Source organism: Oryctolagus cuniculus, chromosome 4 (assembly GCF_051225735.1).
Source record: "Oryctolagus cuniculus isolate XC-2025 breed Fujian yellow rabbit chromosome 4, ASM5122573v1, whole genome shotgun sequence".
NCBI lineage: Eukaryota > Metazoa > Chordata > Mammalia > Lagomorpha > Leporidae > Oryctolagus > Oryctolagus cuniculus.
Genome location: NC_142870.1, coordinates 119809703 through 119827846, shown reverse-complemented (window position 1 = coordinate 119827846; position 18144 = coordinate 119809703). Strand labels below are relative to the sequence as shown.

At 40.3% G+C, this 18144-nt stretch overlaps 1 protein-coding gene and 1 pseudogene across 2 annotated transcripts in view; one reads left to right on the top strand and one right to left on the bottom strand.

Moving 5' to 3' along the window:
• PPM1L (protein phosphatase, Mg2+/Mn2+ dependent 1L) overlaps nucleotides 1-18144 on the top strand; it is a 350431-nt gene that overhangs the window by 117971 nt on the left and 214316 nt on the right. The window lies entirely within an intron of this gene.
• The window catches only part of LOC149127088 (glyceraldehyde-3-phosphate dehydrogenase pseudogene), a 75006-nt pseudogene continuing 68245 nt past the window's right edge, over nucleotides 11384-18144 (bottom strand).

Sequence of the window (18144 nt, the reverse complement as noted above, 5' to 3'; positions counted from 1 at the left end):
AGTAAGACATGACTCTCATCCTCCTGAGTAATTGTTGCTGCTGAGGAGGCACAGTTTTCATAAGAGATTCTTCCTGTCATGAGAGAAGGGTCAAAGCTTCAGTCCTCATTGGAATATTAGATAGAATGCCTGATTTATAATAGGAAATAAAAGATAGAAGGTTGTAGAAACTTCTGGATAAAGTATTAACCAGGATTTTCTGGGAGGCTTGTGTCTTTATGAGTGGGTAGAAAAATTGGCAATGAATTCAGAGTTGCAAATGAAAAGAAATATATACGGGAAAAATTCCGTTATTTATAAAAGATGAGCTATAACCTACAAGACGTCCAAGTTCTAGGTAAAAGTCCAACACTGTAATCTACCAAGTGTCTTCAGATTAAGACAATGCATTGTCTCTAAAGTGGCTCCAAAATTAATGATAAGACAGGAAGATTGACTTTCCAGAAAGGCGAAATCTCAAAGGAGACGTGATCTGGGTTTATGAGATCATGAAGTATGAGAATAGGACAAATGTGAACTAGTTTATCAAATCCTAGAAACATTTTAAAGCTTTGAAAAAGTAATGGTAGGGCAGATGGAAGGTCATGGAATTATATTTTATTGTTGATTTCACGGCCTATGTTATAGGATTGCCAAATATAAAACCACTTTAAAATAAATATATTTCCTGATTGCAATTAACCCTGCTGGATTAGTTTTAAAATTGTTCTGTCTTCTTTTGGACTTAGTTATAAGGCAGACTGGTTTATTAGCATTAGATGTAAGTAGAAAATTTATTTCAGTGACTGATATTGACTTCTCACATTAATACACATTAATAATACCCACCAAGTAGTGGGTAGTAGATTCATAGTGGGTTATTAAAGAACTAGATAATATTAAAGGTGTATTCCTTAGCATTAGAAGTTGTCATGGAGGGCAATTTTATTATTCCCATAAAATTTATTTTGCAGAGTGGGCCTTTGTCCTAGTGGTTCAGAAACCAGCTACACTCTCTAGCCCATATTAGACTATCTGGGTTCATATACTGGCTCTGCTCCGGATTCCAGCTCCCTGCTAGTGTGCACCTGGGAAGCAGCAGATGGCTCAAGTACTCAGGTCCCTGCTACCTATGTGAGAGACCCAGATTGAGTTTCTGACTCCTGACTTTGGCCTGGAGCCTGAGCTCAGCTTTTATGGACATTTGGGGAATGAACCAGTGGAAGGTAACTCTGTCCATCTGTCTGTCTTTCTGCTTCTCAAATAAATAGTAAATCTAGCTTTTAAAAAAATGTATTTTGGTATGTCCACCAGAAATCAAATACCAAGTCAATAATTGATCTTTGTAAAACATCTGTTAGATTTTCCTGAACTATCAGAGCTGCTATAGCTCTCTTTGCTCCCGATTAGACTTGGGGAATTTTTCTTCTCTCAATGTCTAAAAAGTGCTTAGATGAAACTCTACTGAATTGTAAGAGAGTAAAGCCTCCTACTTTCTATCTAACTGCTTTGTATTTACTACTATGTAGAATGATCACATAGATATACTCTTTGGGATTTAATATCAGTGAGGTTGTTTCAGTTTATTGGTTTTATAAATTATAAAGGCTATTAGAGTTGTTTGATAGATCTTACCATAGGCTCAATTTAGTGAGGCCTGGGTCTATAAAAACATGAAAAGCGTTTACAACTTTTGTTCTGCCTTGTGGTAAAGAGAAATGTCCCAGGCACACTTTATGACTTATATAGTATTCTGAAATATTTAGCATTTAGTGCTTAATTCTTACTATTTCAAATGATGCTGTAGTCATGATTAAAACAATAACTTCGTAATAATGATATATATCTTCACATAATATAAGCATCAAATGTCTTTGAATTTTATGATTTTCAGCTTAGAACCATTTCAATGGATCTCAGAAAAGTCAAATATGATTACCATAGAACTGTACTAATGTGTAATAATAGTAAACCATTTCTTTCAAAACAATAAACTCATTCTTCCTCATATTTCAGATGCTTTATCTATATTCATGTATTTTTAGCAATTAATATAACAGCTATTTACCTCTATTTTTCTGATTCATAATCTCTCAGACTTAATTTTTAGACTCAAATGGAAGCTTCTTTTTGTTGACTTTTTATACTCTTAGAATCAATTTATCTTTTTAAAAAGAACTGAGAGGAAAGGTGATCAGCAAATATATGCAGTTACTGGAAATTGATCTGTTTTTGAATTTTTAATGAACTCTTAAAAGTACCTATAGCATTAACTGATTTGGCAGGAATCTTAAGGTTCCTATTTACATTTTGGCCTAAAATCAGTTCTATGTTCTATTTCTTACATTAAGACAAACAGACGTGTTAAGTTGTTTGTATTTCTCTCGTTTTATTTCACATTTATTTATTTATTTATTTTGGGGAGGTGGGGGAGAGAGAGAGCAAGAGTGAGAGATCTAGTACTTCTTATCCTTTGGTTCACTCCCCAAATGCCCACAGTGGCTGAGGCTTAAGTTGGGAGGCAGGAACTCATTCCAGGTCTCCTGTGTGGGTGGCAGGAACTCAATTACTTTAGTCATTGCCACTGGCTCCAGGGTATACATTGATAGGAAGCTGGAGACAGGCGATGGAGCGGGCAATTGAACCCAGGCACTGTGATGTGGGATTTTGGTGTCTTAACTGGTAGACTACATGCCCACTCCCTTTTATTTCAGAGTTTAAGGACACATAATCTGTGTTCATCTAGGTTTTCTTATACCTCTACACCTCTTCCCATGCTGGTTTTTTTTTTTTTTTTTGGACAGGCAGAGTGGACAGTGAGAGAGAGAGACAGAGAGAAAGATCTTCCTTTTTGTCGTTGGTTCACCCTCCAATGGCCACCGCGGCCAGCGCGCTGCGGCCAGTGTATCGCGCTGATCCGAAGCCAGGAGCCAGCTGCTTCTCCTGGTCTCCCATGGGGTGCAGGGCCCAGGGACTTGGGCCATCCTCCACTGCCTTCCCGGGCCACAGCAGAGAGCTGGCCTGGAAGAGGGGCAATCAGGACAGAATCTGGCGCCCCAACCGGGACTAGACTAGAACCCAGTGTGCCGGCGCCGGAGGATTAGCCTATTGAGCTGCGGCAACAGCTCCATGCTGTTCTGATGTTACTTAAATTTTATTAGTTATAGGTAGCTTTCCTTCACACTTTACATTTCCTGGCTTTCTATCTTTCCTTTGAATTTATAAGAAAATTTTGTTTTTTAGTCCATATTGCAAACAGACCATTGTAAACCTCAAATCTTTGTTGATGAAGTACTTGAAAATAGGATTCATTTTTTTCCTTTGCTATTGTGGCTAGAAAATAGTGATAATGATTTTGATGAATGGCTGATGAAATGCAGCTGACACAAGTACATTTGGTGGCCTGCTGTCATTCTACACAGCTGTGTTGAAAAGAGCCATTTTGGCTTAATGTTTTAAAAACTGGAACTTTTTTAGAGACTGAGTTCCATGACAGACTGTCTAGTGTACTTTAACATATTTAACATATTCACAAAAAGCATCAGAATTCAGACTCAATAACTTAAACCACTTGACTTCATACTTGATTGTCTTTTGGTTTTCAAGAAAAAATGAAATTGACTTCCAAAAAACAGGCTGGTCTGCAAAAGGCAACGAAGAAATACCAACCTTTGGTGGAATCTGAGAAGTGTCATATAAGCCATAGGCTGATATTGTTGAGTGGTTTCTAAGACTAGGGATTGAAGGTGTCCTGTTTAATCCTTTGTAACCTAGCCACATGCTTCAAACTGAAGGCTCTTGGTATTTGATACTTTTAAAAGGACAAGAGATCTGTTTTTCTGTGTGCACATATGAAAGTGACACCTATTGCCTGTACCCTCTTTTCATGCTACCCTGATTTTAGGGAAGGAGGGGGCTGGCATTTTCATTTGGAAATATGGGCAGCTGGCTGCAGATGCACCTTGGTGACTTCAGGAACTGTGTCTTGTCCTCAGACAAGACTTCATTGTTGCAAGAGCTGGAGGAGTGGGGTCAGATTTCAGGATCTCCCTTTTACATCAAGGCCATAACTTAAACTCTAGCAGCCCTGGTGTGTGCCAGACCATTTAAAACCACTTTCCTTTTGGCCATCAGAGCAGGGCTGTACATTGCACTGAATCTTCTTCAATGGATGTATGTCAATTAATGGAGTTTTATATTTTTGCCTACAACCAAAGTCTGAGAGATAGGGATCCACTTATTTTTGGGTGCAAATGCTTTATTTTAGGAGAAAGTTTAGTGCTACTTAAGAATTGAAGTTTGTTTTTTTGATTTGTTTTATAGTTACGATTTTGATAGTTGTACAAAGTTATTGTATTTTAAATCAAAGATATTTAATCTTTGAATTGAAATGTATTGGATATGTCTACATAACTTCTTATTTTCAGAAATTTCAGAGAAAATCACAAACAACTTTAAGAAATCTCTGTGCAGCTGGATACAAACATTGCTGCTTCATGACATAAGAGTAACCTTAACTTAAGAGTAACAAAGGGCCAGCGCCACGGCTCACTAGGCTAATCCTCCACCTTGCGGCACCGGCACACTGGGTTCTAGTCCCGGTTGGGGCGCCGGATTCTGTCCCAGTTGCCCCTCTTCCAGGCCAGCTCTCTGCTGTGGCCCGGGAAGGCAGTGGAGGATGGCCCAAGTCCTTGGGCCCTGCACCCCATGGGAGACCAGGATAAGTACCTGGCTCTTGCCATCGGATCAGCGCAGCGCGGCAGCCATTGGGGGGTGAATCAATGGCAAAAAGGAAGACCTTTCTCTCTCTCTCTCTCACTGTCCACTCTGCCTGTAAAAAAAAAAAAAAAAAAAAAAAAAAAAAAAAAAAAAGAGTAACAGAGTAAGAGTAACAGTCAGCGGTTTGGGTTTAAAACTCCAAGGTGTAGCCCCTTATTCTCAGGGGCATATCTTTTCTCTGAATAAAGTTTCTAGAACTGTGCTTTGATCAGAAGTTGTATAACGCCTCTGAACTTGGAATCCAGACTTTATCATGACTGCTTGGACTGTTTGCTGAAATTTCTCAGCTTCTCTAATTCTTGCCTTCCTCACCTGCACAGTGATAGCAAGCTCAGGGTTGATGTGAGGCTCTCATGTTTCTGAGATCTAAAAGGACAGTACCTGGGAAAGAGGAGGTTCTTTCCTTTCTCTCCCTTTTTTATTCAGCCTAAATTAGTAAGTGGGCTTTTAAGTGCATTGGTATAGAGGAAAAGCTGTGAGATAATAATAGTAATAATATCACTATATATAAAATTTTTTTGCCTCTTTTGTCAATTTCCTGTTCACATCCTTTGCCCATTTCCTTATTGTTTGCTCAGTTTTGGTTTGATTTCTAAAAACTCCTAGTAATAAAGTGTGTAAACCCTATGTTGGGCAGGTTGGGTTTTTTCCAGACTTGCTCTTTAACAGTGTCTGAGGCACAAAAGGGGCTTCAGAAAATTCATGGAGAATTTATATTATCTTTTAATTTAATCTGTCTGTGAATTTTCTTGAAACCCTGTTGCATTTTCTGCCATTTAGAAGTTTTGAGTTTTGTTCTCCTGTCATCAATTTTTTCTTCTAATGAACATCAATTTTATGACATATGTTGATTTCAAAGATACAAAAATATGAAAAAACAAAGCCTTAGATTTAATGAAATAGAATTTAATTTTTTAATGGTTTCTGCCTTTAGTGTTTTGTGTGTGTGTATGTTGGTGGGGACAGAAATGTTTGTATGTAGCCGGCACCGCGGCTCACTAGGCTAATCCTCCGCCTAGCGGCGCTGGCACACCGGGTTCTAGTCCCGGTTGGGGCGCCGGATTCTGTCCCGGTTGCCCCTCTTCCAGGCCAGCTCTCTGCTGTGGCCAGGGAGTGCAGTGGAGGATGGCCCAGGTGCTTGGGCCCTGCACCCCATGGGAGACCAGGAAAAGCACCTGGCTCCTGGCTCCTGCCATCGGATCAGCGCGGTGCGCCAGCTGCAGCGCGCTGGCCGCGGCGGCCATTGGAGGGTGAACCAATGGCAAAGGAAGACCTTTCTCTCTGTCTCTCTCTCTCACTGTCCACTCTGCCTGTCAAAAAAAAAAAAAGTATGTTTGTATGTATATAAATTGGGCTCATCTTCTCTACTCAAAATAATGATACTATTGCAAACATGACTGGGTGTAGGAATGTTTTCTCCAGCCAAGAAAACTACAGGAATAATGTAGCTGCATGGAGGTTATAAGCCCTGGCATGCACTACAAGGCATTGCTATGGGATACTTTAGTCTTGGCTTGTAGTTGTTGCCAGAATCATATGCTACTCCGACTGCTCCTCTTGTCCAGCTGTCACTATTAACTCAGTTCCTCTTGATGCTTATCTCTGTGTTAGCAATAATTCAGTGTTTGTTCAGAGAACTGGGTTAATATTTCTTTTCAGCACCTGCTACTTTCCTTTCCAGAACCTGATTTTTCAAGAAAGGTGGGGGTGTGGAGGGATGCCAGATCCTGTAAAGCAGAACACACACTAGAAGGTTGAAATGCCAGGTGAAGGTTCCCAGGGCTGAGTGCTGTACTACCCCTTAATCACTATGAAGGAGTCATCCCACTCCGACTTCCAAAAAAAGAGTCAATGTTGGTCCAAGGCCAGGAGTCAGTTTTCCTCCTGAAGTACCATGAGAATATAAGAATATGATACAAGATTGTTGGAGAGTCAAGACATTAGAAGTATCCAAATAGTTAAAAAAAGAATTTTAAATTCATTTTATGTCTAAAAAAATCATGCCACTATAATAATTAAGAGCCACTGTCTCTAAGGTTGGGCATAGTTAGTATTCACTAGCAAGTCATTAGTGATGATATCACAGGGACTTAAGACCCATAATACTCCAGGGTGGTGGGAACTGAGATGGGCATTCACAGCAACATTGCTATGTCTCCATGGTGATTGATAATTGTGGCTTTAAAGCCATTGAATCTAAAGCCTTAAAATTGTCCATTGTTGTTCTGAAGCTGATTATTGGACTTTCTGAGATCCTACATGTAAGACATGTCTTTACACACATTTTTTAAAAATAGAATAATTAATACAGAATTATTTAGAATTTTCTTCTGTAATATTTCATTCAAACAAATGTTGTAGCATGATTTTAGCTTTTGGCAAATCCTGAAATAATAATAAAAATGAGTGAAGGCAGCTGTGAGAAAGAGTAGTTATTTTTAAATCTTGGTAGACAAGTGGGACTGGCCTACTCGTCTGTTGAGCACACCTCTGTAATTTCTCAGAAATTAAATAGCATGACCCTTTGATTGGAATCCAAAGCTGGAAATTTAAATAGATAACTTCAAAGTAATTGGCTTGAAATCCAAGGATCTATTCTGGGATGCTTTAGAAATTTTTATTCCCTTTTCACCCCAACTTTGAAATATATATAAATGTCAAGGCTTCAGTTTCAAAGTCTGCTGTTGTACTTCTCTAAGCTATTTTCTTATAATTGGCACTGTTAAAATCCTTTTTGGAATATGATTTGAACTTGAGTGGGAAGAGAAGATAGTTTGGAGGAATCAGGAAGTATATAGCAGTGGGATCTAAAAGTCAAAACAAAAAGATCTTAAAGAGACAGTTCTGATCCATTTCAGGCTAGCAAGAGTATAAAGGTGATTATTATTGAAATGGTCTTCATGCACATGAAGTGTTCTATTCCTGACTTTGGGGATTAGCTGTTCTTCATCTCTGTTAAGGAAAAAGTAAAAAAGAAATGATTTTAAGACTGGAATATAAAGAGGTTAAGATTAGAAATGGATTCATTGAAAAATGCAGGTTTGTTAGCTGAGAAACTTAACCATCTGAACAACACCAAATAGACCAGTAATTCTGTACTAGTCTGATTAGGTTCAAGAATCTTGAATCTTTCCGTGGTAGCTTTGAAATTGATGTGGGGAGGTTAGGAATGTCTCAATGTTATTTTTTTTTTTTATTTGACAAAGTTAGATAGTGAGAGAGAGAGAGACAGAGAGAAAGGTCTTCCTTCCGTTGGTTCATCCCCCAAGTGGCCGCTACAGCCAGCACGCTGTGCTGATCCGCTTTCCTCCCTTCCTCCTCTTTCTTATTTTGCATAATATCAAATCAAAGTATTTTTTACAAGATTTCTTTATTTACTTGAAAGGCAGTTACAGAGGGAGCTGTGGGGGAGGGGGAGGGGGAGGGGGAGGGAGAGGGAGAGGGAGAGGGAGCACTTTCATCTGCTGATTCTCGCCAAATGGCTGCAAGAGTTGGGTCTGGGCCAAACCAAAGCCAGGAGCCAGTAACTCCATCTAGGTCTCCCATGTGGATGGAAGAGACCCAAGTTCTTGGGCCATCTTGCACTGCTTTCCTAGGTATATTAGCAGGGAGTTGGATTGTAAGCAGAGCAACTGCTAATTGAACTGGAGAATGCCACTGCTGCAGGTGGCAACTTAACCAGATACACCACAATGCAGGTGCCCTATAACAAAAAGTATTTTACATTTACATGTCATTTAAAGTATTAAAGCATTTTTAAACTGTGGTTCACATTGTATATTCCCATAGCATAGATGGAACACTGTTACTGAGCAAAAAATGACCATTTTTGTGTCATTTTTAAAACATCTTTTTTCCCTGTTATTTATTTTCTCAGTGGTCCCTGAAAGCTAAAGCTATGTTATATGCAACACAGATCTTTTCTCATCTTACTTAGAACATTCTCACAGAAATAAGTCTTTGCCCAAAGCTAGACACTACAGCAGTATTGAAAGGTGATAGGGGTTTTCAGTGTGCACTGAAGCTAACAGCCAGCAATCACTCAGTGGTTTAAGAAGTGTATATTGGTCATTTGCTGTCAGTTTTGGTGGACAAAGAGATGAAGCACTTAAATTTTGGAGGATAAAGGCTTAGAGAGTTATTTATAGCATCTAGCTATCCAGGAGAAATGAATGAGCAATCCTAAGATTACCATTGGCTCAAGTATCTTTTCTAAAATAATCCTTTACGGTTTCTTTAATCTTTTTGCTCTTTCTTCATCCTCTCCCTCTTTTATCCCTTTAGCACTCTGACAACAAGAAAAAATGTTTCTTGAGCTCATGCCCCACATACCATGTTAGGAACTGGGGTTGGAGCAATGAACCAGACAGGCCAATCATGTCCATTGCCCTCGTGGAGGTTATAGCTCCATCATTTTGTGCTCTTATATGACAGGGAACAAACCAGAATCAAGGGCCTGAGACATAGCACATACTAAACATTTTCACTGCATTTAAATGTGTTGTTGAGTAATGTAAGAAAATCACTGAATATACTTTTAGTCTTACACATTTGAAGTTTATATAAAGATGTTAGCTAAACTGTTTAGGATTTTAGAAATATTTGTTATTTGTTTAACAATCTTTGCATTCAAAGCTTTATGAAGGATTTAGATAGATTCTTTATTCTAGTATGTAGTAATATCTAAGATGATTAAAAAATAATCAGTGTTCAAAATTTTCTTCCTTATGAACAGCTGGCTTGGTATGGAATCTTTTCTTTCAGAGTATCTACCTTCCTGCACCCTGTAAGCCAAGGCAAGGAGGGGCTTTGTGTTGCCAAGGCTGAGGAAAGGGCATTCTAGGTTCCAGTGAGCACATGGGCCTCCCTCCCAGTAAAAACCATGTTAAAAATACTGCTTATATTCTGCAAACAGAATGAATATATAACTAACTAGAGTGAACTGTATGAATTTTTAGACTAGTTAGAGGCTTATGTGCTAATCTGGCAATTGGATCACTGCTTGAAAAATTTTGTTCTAAGTTCAAAATAACTGACCCAAAGGTAGATTTTTAGAGTTACCTGTCATTGCACTGGGTATTTACAAGTCTATTCCCTGTGAAGAGAGCAAGTACATTTCTATCTGTGGAATGTCCATCATGTTAGAACCAACCTTGCTCCAGTAGAATTATGATCTTAGTGAATTTAATGATCATCACCATGAGGAACTGAACTTGCATTACGGAGTAAGGATTTGGCCTTTGTCTAGGTTACTGACTAGTGTCTGTTCTCATCCTTTGGTTCCAGAAAATGGTATAGTCTTTCAGATGAAAATTGTCCTATTCAGGGTTATTAGTTTTCTCTGTATCTGAGACATTTGCTGGGCTCCTGGCTACCCAGCATCTGACCCTCTGTTCTTATTTGTGATGAATTATTTACTGTCGGCACTGTTGTGGAAGGCAGGATTTCTCCTCCAGAGGAGGTCATACCTCCTTGTCCCTGGAAGCTAGGCCTCAGGCATCTGAGTTAGCTAAGTCAATTAGAAGTACTCACCCAGAACTTTGAATCTTGAGGCTGTGGCTCTAAAATGCAGGTAGTATCCTCTTGTTAGCAGTGGTGGTGTTGAGACATCAGCATCCTTGTCCAGTCACGGCAGTGGTGATGAAAAAGGTGTGTGAATCAGATGCTCATGTGGCTGAGACTCCTGTTTCCCAGCCTCCCTTCAGCCTCACTTGATTCTGGCTCACATCCAGGTCAGGCTTCCAGCATTGCTTTTGAGTCTTATTGTATTCGATGTCCTTCAAGTATACTTTTTGCCTCACTGAAATTTGTCAAAGTTGATTTCTTTAAAAAAATTTTTTTTTAATTTGAGAAGAAGAGGAGAGAGAGAGAGAGAGAGAGAGAGAGAGAGAATGAGAATCTTCCACAAACTGGTTCACTCCCCAAATGTCTATAACAGTATAACAGCCATGTATGGACTAGGATGAAGCCAGGGGCCAACAACTCCATCCTAGTCTCTCATATGCTAAGGGCCCATATGCTTGGGCCATCTTCTACTGCCTTCCTAAGTTCATTAACAGGAAGCTGGATTGGAAGCAGAGTGGCTGGGATTTGAACTGGCACTCCAATATGGGATGCTGATGTTGTAAGCCATGGCTTAACCCATTGCACCATGGTGCCAGCCTATTTGGCTGCACCTTCAAGTTGATTTCAGTAGCTTGAAACCATGAACCCTGACTGATATACTGTGAAAAGGAGGATAACCATGGCATATTTAATTTTTTAAATGATTCTACCAATATATGTCCCATGCTATGTGCCTGCCTTTTTTTGTGTGTGTGTGAAGATTTTATTTATTTACTTGAGAGGTAGAGTAACATACAGTGAGAGGGAGAGATAGGGAGAAAGGTCTTCCATCTGCTGGTTCACTCCCAAAATGGCCCCAGTAGCCAGAGATGGATCAATCTGAAGCCAGGAGCCAGGAGCTTTTTCTGGATCTCCCATGTAGGTTTAGGGGCCCAAGCACTTGTGTGTGTGTGTGTGTGCGTGTGTGTGGAGGGGGGGTTCAACAGATTTTATTGATGGTGCAAGAGAAAGTACAGCTCTCTAAGCACCTCTCCTCCATGATGTCTGGAATGGAAATTGTGAAGAGGGGAGATTCTCAGTGTGCTGGGGACTGAGTGGAGACAGGGATTCCCCGACAGCTGTCCTCCTCTGGTGCACTTGCTGAGACTGGTGTTCCAGGAGCTCTTATTTCTTAGAGGCCATTTGGACCATTAAGTCTACTACCCTGTTGTGATAGCTAAGTTAATTGTCTTACCAGGAAATGATTTTGACCAAGTGGTCATTAAGCCCCAGCATTGAAGTCTAGAGGAGAGGATATCACTGTTAAAATCACAGGAGACAGTATGATTCTCAGTGTAGCTCACGATGTGTTTCACCTTCTTGTTGTCATTAAAGTTGGCTTCACCACTTTCTTGTTATCAAAGTTGGCAGCTTTTCCCAAATGACAGCTCATATCTACAACTTACACGTTGGGGGTAGGTACAAGGAAGGCCATGCCAGTGTTTCCCATTCAGCTCAGGAGTGTCCTTGCTTGTGGCTTTGGAGTACCAGTAGATTCAATGATGATGTTCTGGGCAGTCACATCAGAATTTCCCTGAGGGGTCACCTATAGTCTTCTAGGCATGGACTGTGGTCCTGAGCCCCTCCATGATGCCAATTATTATGGATGACCTTGGCTAGGGGAGCTAAGACATTGGTAGTGGGAGCATTGCTGATGATCTTGAAGGAGTTGTCATACTTCTCATAGTTTATACCTGTCACAGAATGGGAGTATTAGAATAGGGGACAGAGGTGATGACCCTTTTGGGTCATCTCTAGCCTTTTCCATGATGGTAAAGACATCATTGGATCCCACAACATATTCAGCACCAGCATAACCTCATTTGGTGTTGGGGAGATCTCGCTCCTGAAAGATGGGGATGGTTTCCCATTGATGACAAACTTCTTTTCACCCTTGATCATGCTTATCCTGGAACATGCAGATAGTTGAGTTCAGTGAAGGGATCATCAATGGTCACATCCAGTTTGCCATAATTAAAAGTAGCCCTGGTGACTCACCTTGACCTTCACCATCATGTCTAGGGTACATGATGGCACTGAATGAGAGGACACAATTGTCTTGTTGAATAGGGTGGATCTTACAGTTTGGGTTCATTTTCCTCTGTTAACAGCTGAGAATGTTTCCATTCCTTAGGCCTGGGTGAAACAATAGAATGTGGAAGAACTGATAATGGGTTTTGAGTTTGAAGGTTGGGCCATAAATGACAATACAGCTTCTTCTTGGCACCTTTATTTCATGTAACATGTGCATGGGAGCCCTGAGCCTAGCTAGGTACCATACCCTGCCGTGTTAGAGAGAGGATGTGGAAGGACTTCACAGAGTTAGAGGGCAATCCTGGAGGGACCCCAGCTGTTTCAGTTTTCCTAGTTTAGATGACAGGGCAGACATGTGAGTGAGCAAGCTGTCAAATGATTTCTCAGCCCCTAATCTTCAGGATGGCCTAGCTGGGGTAGAAAGAAACCATTTTTCTTGATCCCTTTTGTAGATTGTAGATTCATGAAAAAAATAAATGTTATTACTGTTTTAAACCACTGTGGGCTTATTATGTAGCATTATATACCTGGAAGAATGGCTATTATAACTATTCAACTGGAACATCTAAGTTGTATCTCTAGGGTAGAATTTGTGTTTTTGGACTCTGAAGATACATTCCAAAAGTTTTTTTTTTTTTTAAATAAGAATAGTATTTTTTTTAAACTTTTATTTAATGAATATAAATTTCCAAAGTACAGCTTATGGATTACAATGGCTTCCCCCCCATAACGTCCCTCCCACCCGCAACCCTCCCCTTTCCTACTCCCTCTCCCCTTCCATTCACATCAAGATTCATTTTCGATTCTCTTTATATACAGAAGATCAGTTTAGCATAAATTAAGTAAAGATTTCAACAGTTTGCTCCCGCACAGAAGCATAAAGTGAAAAATAATGGATGATTTTTTTAAATGATGATGAAATCAGATCAGACCTATTGTCATGTTTAATCCCAGTGAGAGTCAAGTAGGGAATTGATAATTTCTTTCTTTCTTTCTTTCTTTCTTTCTTTCTTTCTTTCTTTCTTTCTTTCTTTCTTTCTTTTACAGAAGTTCAGTTTAGTATACATTAAGTAAAGATTTCAACAGTTTGCACCCCCATAGAAACACAAAGTGAAATATACTGTTTGAGTACTCGTTATAGCATTAAATCTCAATGTACAGCACACTAAGGACAGAGATCCCACATGAGGAGTAAGTGCATAGTGACTCCTGTTGTTGGCTTTACAAATTGACACTCCTGTTTATGGCATCAGTAATCTCCCTATGCTCCAGTCATGAGTTTCCAAGGCTATGGAAGCCTTTTGAGTTCTCCGACTCTTATCTTGTTTAGACAAGGTCATAGTCAAAGTGGAAGTTCTCTCTTCCCTTCAGAGAAAGTCACCTCCTTCTTTGAAGACCTGTTCTTTCCACTGGGATCTCACTCACAGAGATCTTTCATTTAGGGTTTTTTTTTTTTTTTTTTTTTTTTTTTTTTTTTTTGCCAGAGTATCTTGGCTTTCCATGCCTGAAATACTCTCATGAGCTTTTCAGCCAGATCGGAATGCCTTTAGGGCTGATTCTGAGGCCAGAGTGCTGTTTAGGACATCTGCCATTCTATGAGTCTGCTGTGTATCTCGCTTCCCATGTTGGATCACTCTCCCCTTTATTTATTCTATTGGTTAGTATTAGCAGGTACTAGACTTGTTTATGTGCTTCCTTTGAGTCTTAATCCTTTCATTATGATCAATTGTGAACTGAAATTGATCACTTGGACTAGTGAGATGGCATTGGTACATGCCACCTTGATGGGATTGAATTGGAGTCCCCTGGTATGTTTCTAACTCTACCATTTGGGGCAAGTCAGCTTGAGCATGTCCCAAATTGTACATCTCTTCCCTCTCTTATTCCCACTCTTATGTTTAACAGGGATCACAAGAATAGTCTTATTATGAGGATCTGCATTGTGCTGCAGCTGGTTAAGCTGCTCCCTCCAATGCTGCCATACCATATAGGCATTGGTTTTTGAGTCCCAGCTGCATCACTTCAGATCCAGCTCCTTCTAATGTGCCTGAGAAAGCACCAAAAGATGGTCCAAGTGCTTAAGCCTCTGCACCCACATGGCAGACTCTGATTGAGTTCCAGGCTCCTGGCTTCAGTCTGGCCCAGCTGTTGTGGCCATTTGGAGAGTGAATTAAGAGATGGAAGAGCGCTCTCTCTCTCTCTCTCTCTTTCTGTAACTGTGCCTTTCAAATAAATAAATCTTTTTTTTTTTTTTTTTTTTTTAAAGAATAGTCCTAGGCCGGTGCCGCGGCTCACTAAGCTAATCCTCCGCCTAGCGGCGCCGGCACACCGGGTTCTAGTCCCGGTCGGGGCGCCGGATTCTGTCCCGGTTGCCCCTCTTCCAGGCCAGCTCTCTGCTGTGGCCAGGGAGTGCAGTGGAGGATGGCCCAAGTACTTGGGCCCTGCACCCCATGGGAGACCAGGAAAAGCACCTGGCTCCTGGCTCCTGCCATTGGATCAGCGCGGTGCGCCGGCCGCAGCGCGCTGGCCGCGGCGGCCATTGGAGGGTGAACCAACGGCAAAGGAAGACCTTTCTCTCTGTCTCTCTCTCTCACTGTCCACTCTGCCTGTCAAAAAAAAAAAAAAAAAAAAAAAAGAATAGTCCTGCTGTTAATATGGGATGAACTTACTGATCTAGTTTGCCCCATTTGCAGTTTAAGAGAGTAGTATTTAGTTTATTGTAGAATTACTTAGCTGGGATAATAGAGAGCTTTATTGTCACTAGAAATCCAAAATTTCAAGGCCATCTTCTATATTGAGATGTTAAAAATACTAGGTTTTTTGTGTTTTTTGGATATTTATAGCAGCACTACAGCAGATTCCACTATGGTTATGACAAGTTGTTGAGAGTCTCCTCTACAAATATGTCTCTAAATGTAATTTTAGTCCCTTTATTAAGATCCTAACACACATTTCAAGACAGAAGATGAAAATGCTGCTTTTCTTTTGGGTTGGATATCCTATCAGGGATACTTAGAAGGAGCTTCAGTAATTCAATGAAGATGGCGAAGAGTTATTGAGGATTTACTATGTTCCAGGCACTGTGGTAAGTGACTGCAGGTCTTCTCACTTAATCATCATATCAATTTTATGAGGCAGATTTTATTTCTCTCTCTTTCTATAGGTGATGAGTCATATTTGGATTAAATAAAACTTGCCCAGGTCATCTCTAGTAGTAGGGATTTGAGTCTAGGACTTTATGTGACTCCAAGTCCAGTGTGTTTGTAACCACCATGCTATGCAGCCAGAATGGCTGTAACTAGAACTAGAACATTTTAGCTTCGGTCTTCTCCTTACTTTTCTTGGTTTATCTTTAAGGCTTCTGATATTTAAGGCTGCACACACAAACCTTGTAGGTTTTTTCATGCCCTTCCCTTCTGGAGTCAGGCAAGGTAGTTTTCATACCTTCTCTCATTTGCTGTGAAGTCTTGGTCTTTGTTTTAAGGGACTCCACTTAATCTGTTAGGACAAGTCTGGAAACATAAGCTATATGGGAATTTTGACAGCTTTAATGGCATCTTTTTCTATCAACTCTTTTGTAATAAGTGTATAAGTAGTATATGATACAAAAAAGTGTGTCTTTCAAATGACTTCAATTGCACGTTATTTAAAGTAGAAGATTCATAGCTCTAATACTTCAAATCTGAATAGCTTGTGACAGTCATTCATGAGTTGACAACTTCCAAGGGAAGAACCTGAAGACTGTTCTGGTTTTGTGTGTGTGTGTGTGTGTGTGTGTGTGTTTGCATTCTCTCTGACACACTTCTTACCATAGAAAGATGGCAATTTGTATTGCCCTAGCATTGAAGGAGAGCAGAGGGTTATATTGCTGTTAGATAACAACCTGGTTACCTTACTGTTTTATATGTACACCATTCCTCACTTCATCATCATTGATTTTTTTTAAAAGATTTATTTATTTATTTGAAAGGCAGAATTGCAGAGAAAGGGAGAAAGGGAGATCTTCCATCTACTAGTTCACTCCCCAAATGGCCATAACAGCCAGAGCTGGGCCAGTGTGAAGCCAGGAGCTTCTGGATCCCGAACATGGATGCAGGGGCCCAAGCACTTGGACCACCTTCCACTGCTTTCCAAGGTGCATTAGCAAGGAGCTCAATTGGAAGTGGAGCAGCTGGGACAAAAACTGGTGCTCATATGGGATGCCAGCACTTCAAGCAGTGGCTTTACCCACTGTGCCACAGCGCTGGCCCTAGCATTGATTATTTATAGGAGAAAATTGGCAAACAAGATGTTAGAAGAAATTCATCTCTGTTCCTCACCAAAACTCAGATCTCCCCTCTGAAAGTGCTCTTGTATATTACTGCAGACACTACACTATTACTACATGTTGGCACCACTGAATCTTACGTGGAGAAGAATTAATTTCCTAGCTAACAACAGGCCCTGGAAATTCAACAATCCCATATACTCTGCATTGAATTACCAGAATTTTAATTCAGAGTCTGTGTGGGCACAACTGCAATGATTGGAACACCATGTTGGGCAGGGGTTCCTGTTTTTCCTAATGACACAGAAAAGAATTTTTTTTAAAAAGGTTTCATGTCATTTTTGAAAGGCTTCATGTCATTTATGAGTTGTGTGCACAGCTGCTTGAGCCTAGCATGTGACAAAAAGCCTTTGCTATTTTTATATCCTTTGGGAAAGACTTCTGCACCTAGGCAACTAATCATAGGCTGAGAACCCTCAACCATAAAGGAGAAGGATAGTTTTACTAATTAGCCACAGAGAAAAGGACATTGCCACATTCTAGAGTCTGTGTTTGCAGGAATCTAGCCGGGGACAAAGCTTTGCATTTTTCCTTAGGTCTAATGTTTGTTCTGGTCCTTCACTGTGGAGACCTAGATTTAATTTGAATACTTCTCTGAGGGCTATTTGTCATTAGCCATGTGTAGCTTGGATATAAATATGTCTTCAAACTCAGGTCTGTAAGCAATATTTATGGCCACAAAATTGTTTTGGATAGCTTAATTTCTAGCGGTAGACTTTTCCTATTTTTACCAGCCTGGAGAGAAACTTGACTTTTGCCATCTTTAGAATTTTTCCCATCTCCAAGGTCATGGCAGGCTGGTGTTGGCAGTTATCAGTGAAGACACCTCTTTCTCAGTGGGCACATCCTGTTCAGATCTGGCAACTCTCTGTTGCTTTTTGATTGTGCCTGGAGACAGAAATAATTTTGTTTTCTAAGGATGGGCACTAGGTGCCTGGCATCTCCTCTCTGTTGGCCATCACACATTGGCTCTGTTGGACTGAATACAGATAGTTCAGCTCACACATGCTTTGGTATACATCAACAAAAATCAGAAGAATTTTTTTTTTTAGCTGTAATAAGGATTTTTGCCCAGAGTTCTGGTGAGAGGGCATTGAAGAGAAGTTCAGAGTTAGGACCTGTGTTAGACTGCTTGGGTTGCTATAATAAAGTACCATAGATCGAGCAGTGTAAGCAACACAACAGTGTAAGCAACAGAACAGACAGTTCTGGAGGCTGTAAAGTCTGAGATCAAGGTGCTGGCTGATTTGGTTCCTGGACAGGGCCCTCTTCTGAGCTTGCAGAAGGCTGCCTTTGTTCTGTGTCCCTGCATGGTTTGGGAATGGGGTACAGTGCATGAGAGTGAGTGCTCAGGTGTCTTTTCTTTTTTTTTTTTTCTTAATTAATTTTCCTTTATTTGAAAGGCAGAGTGGTGGAGATGA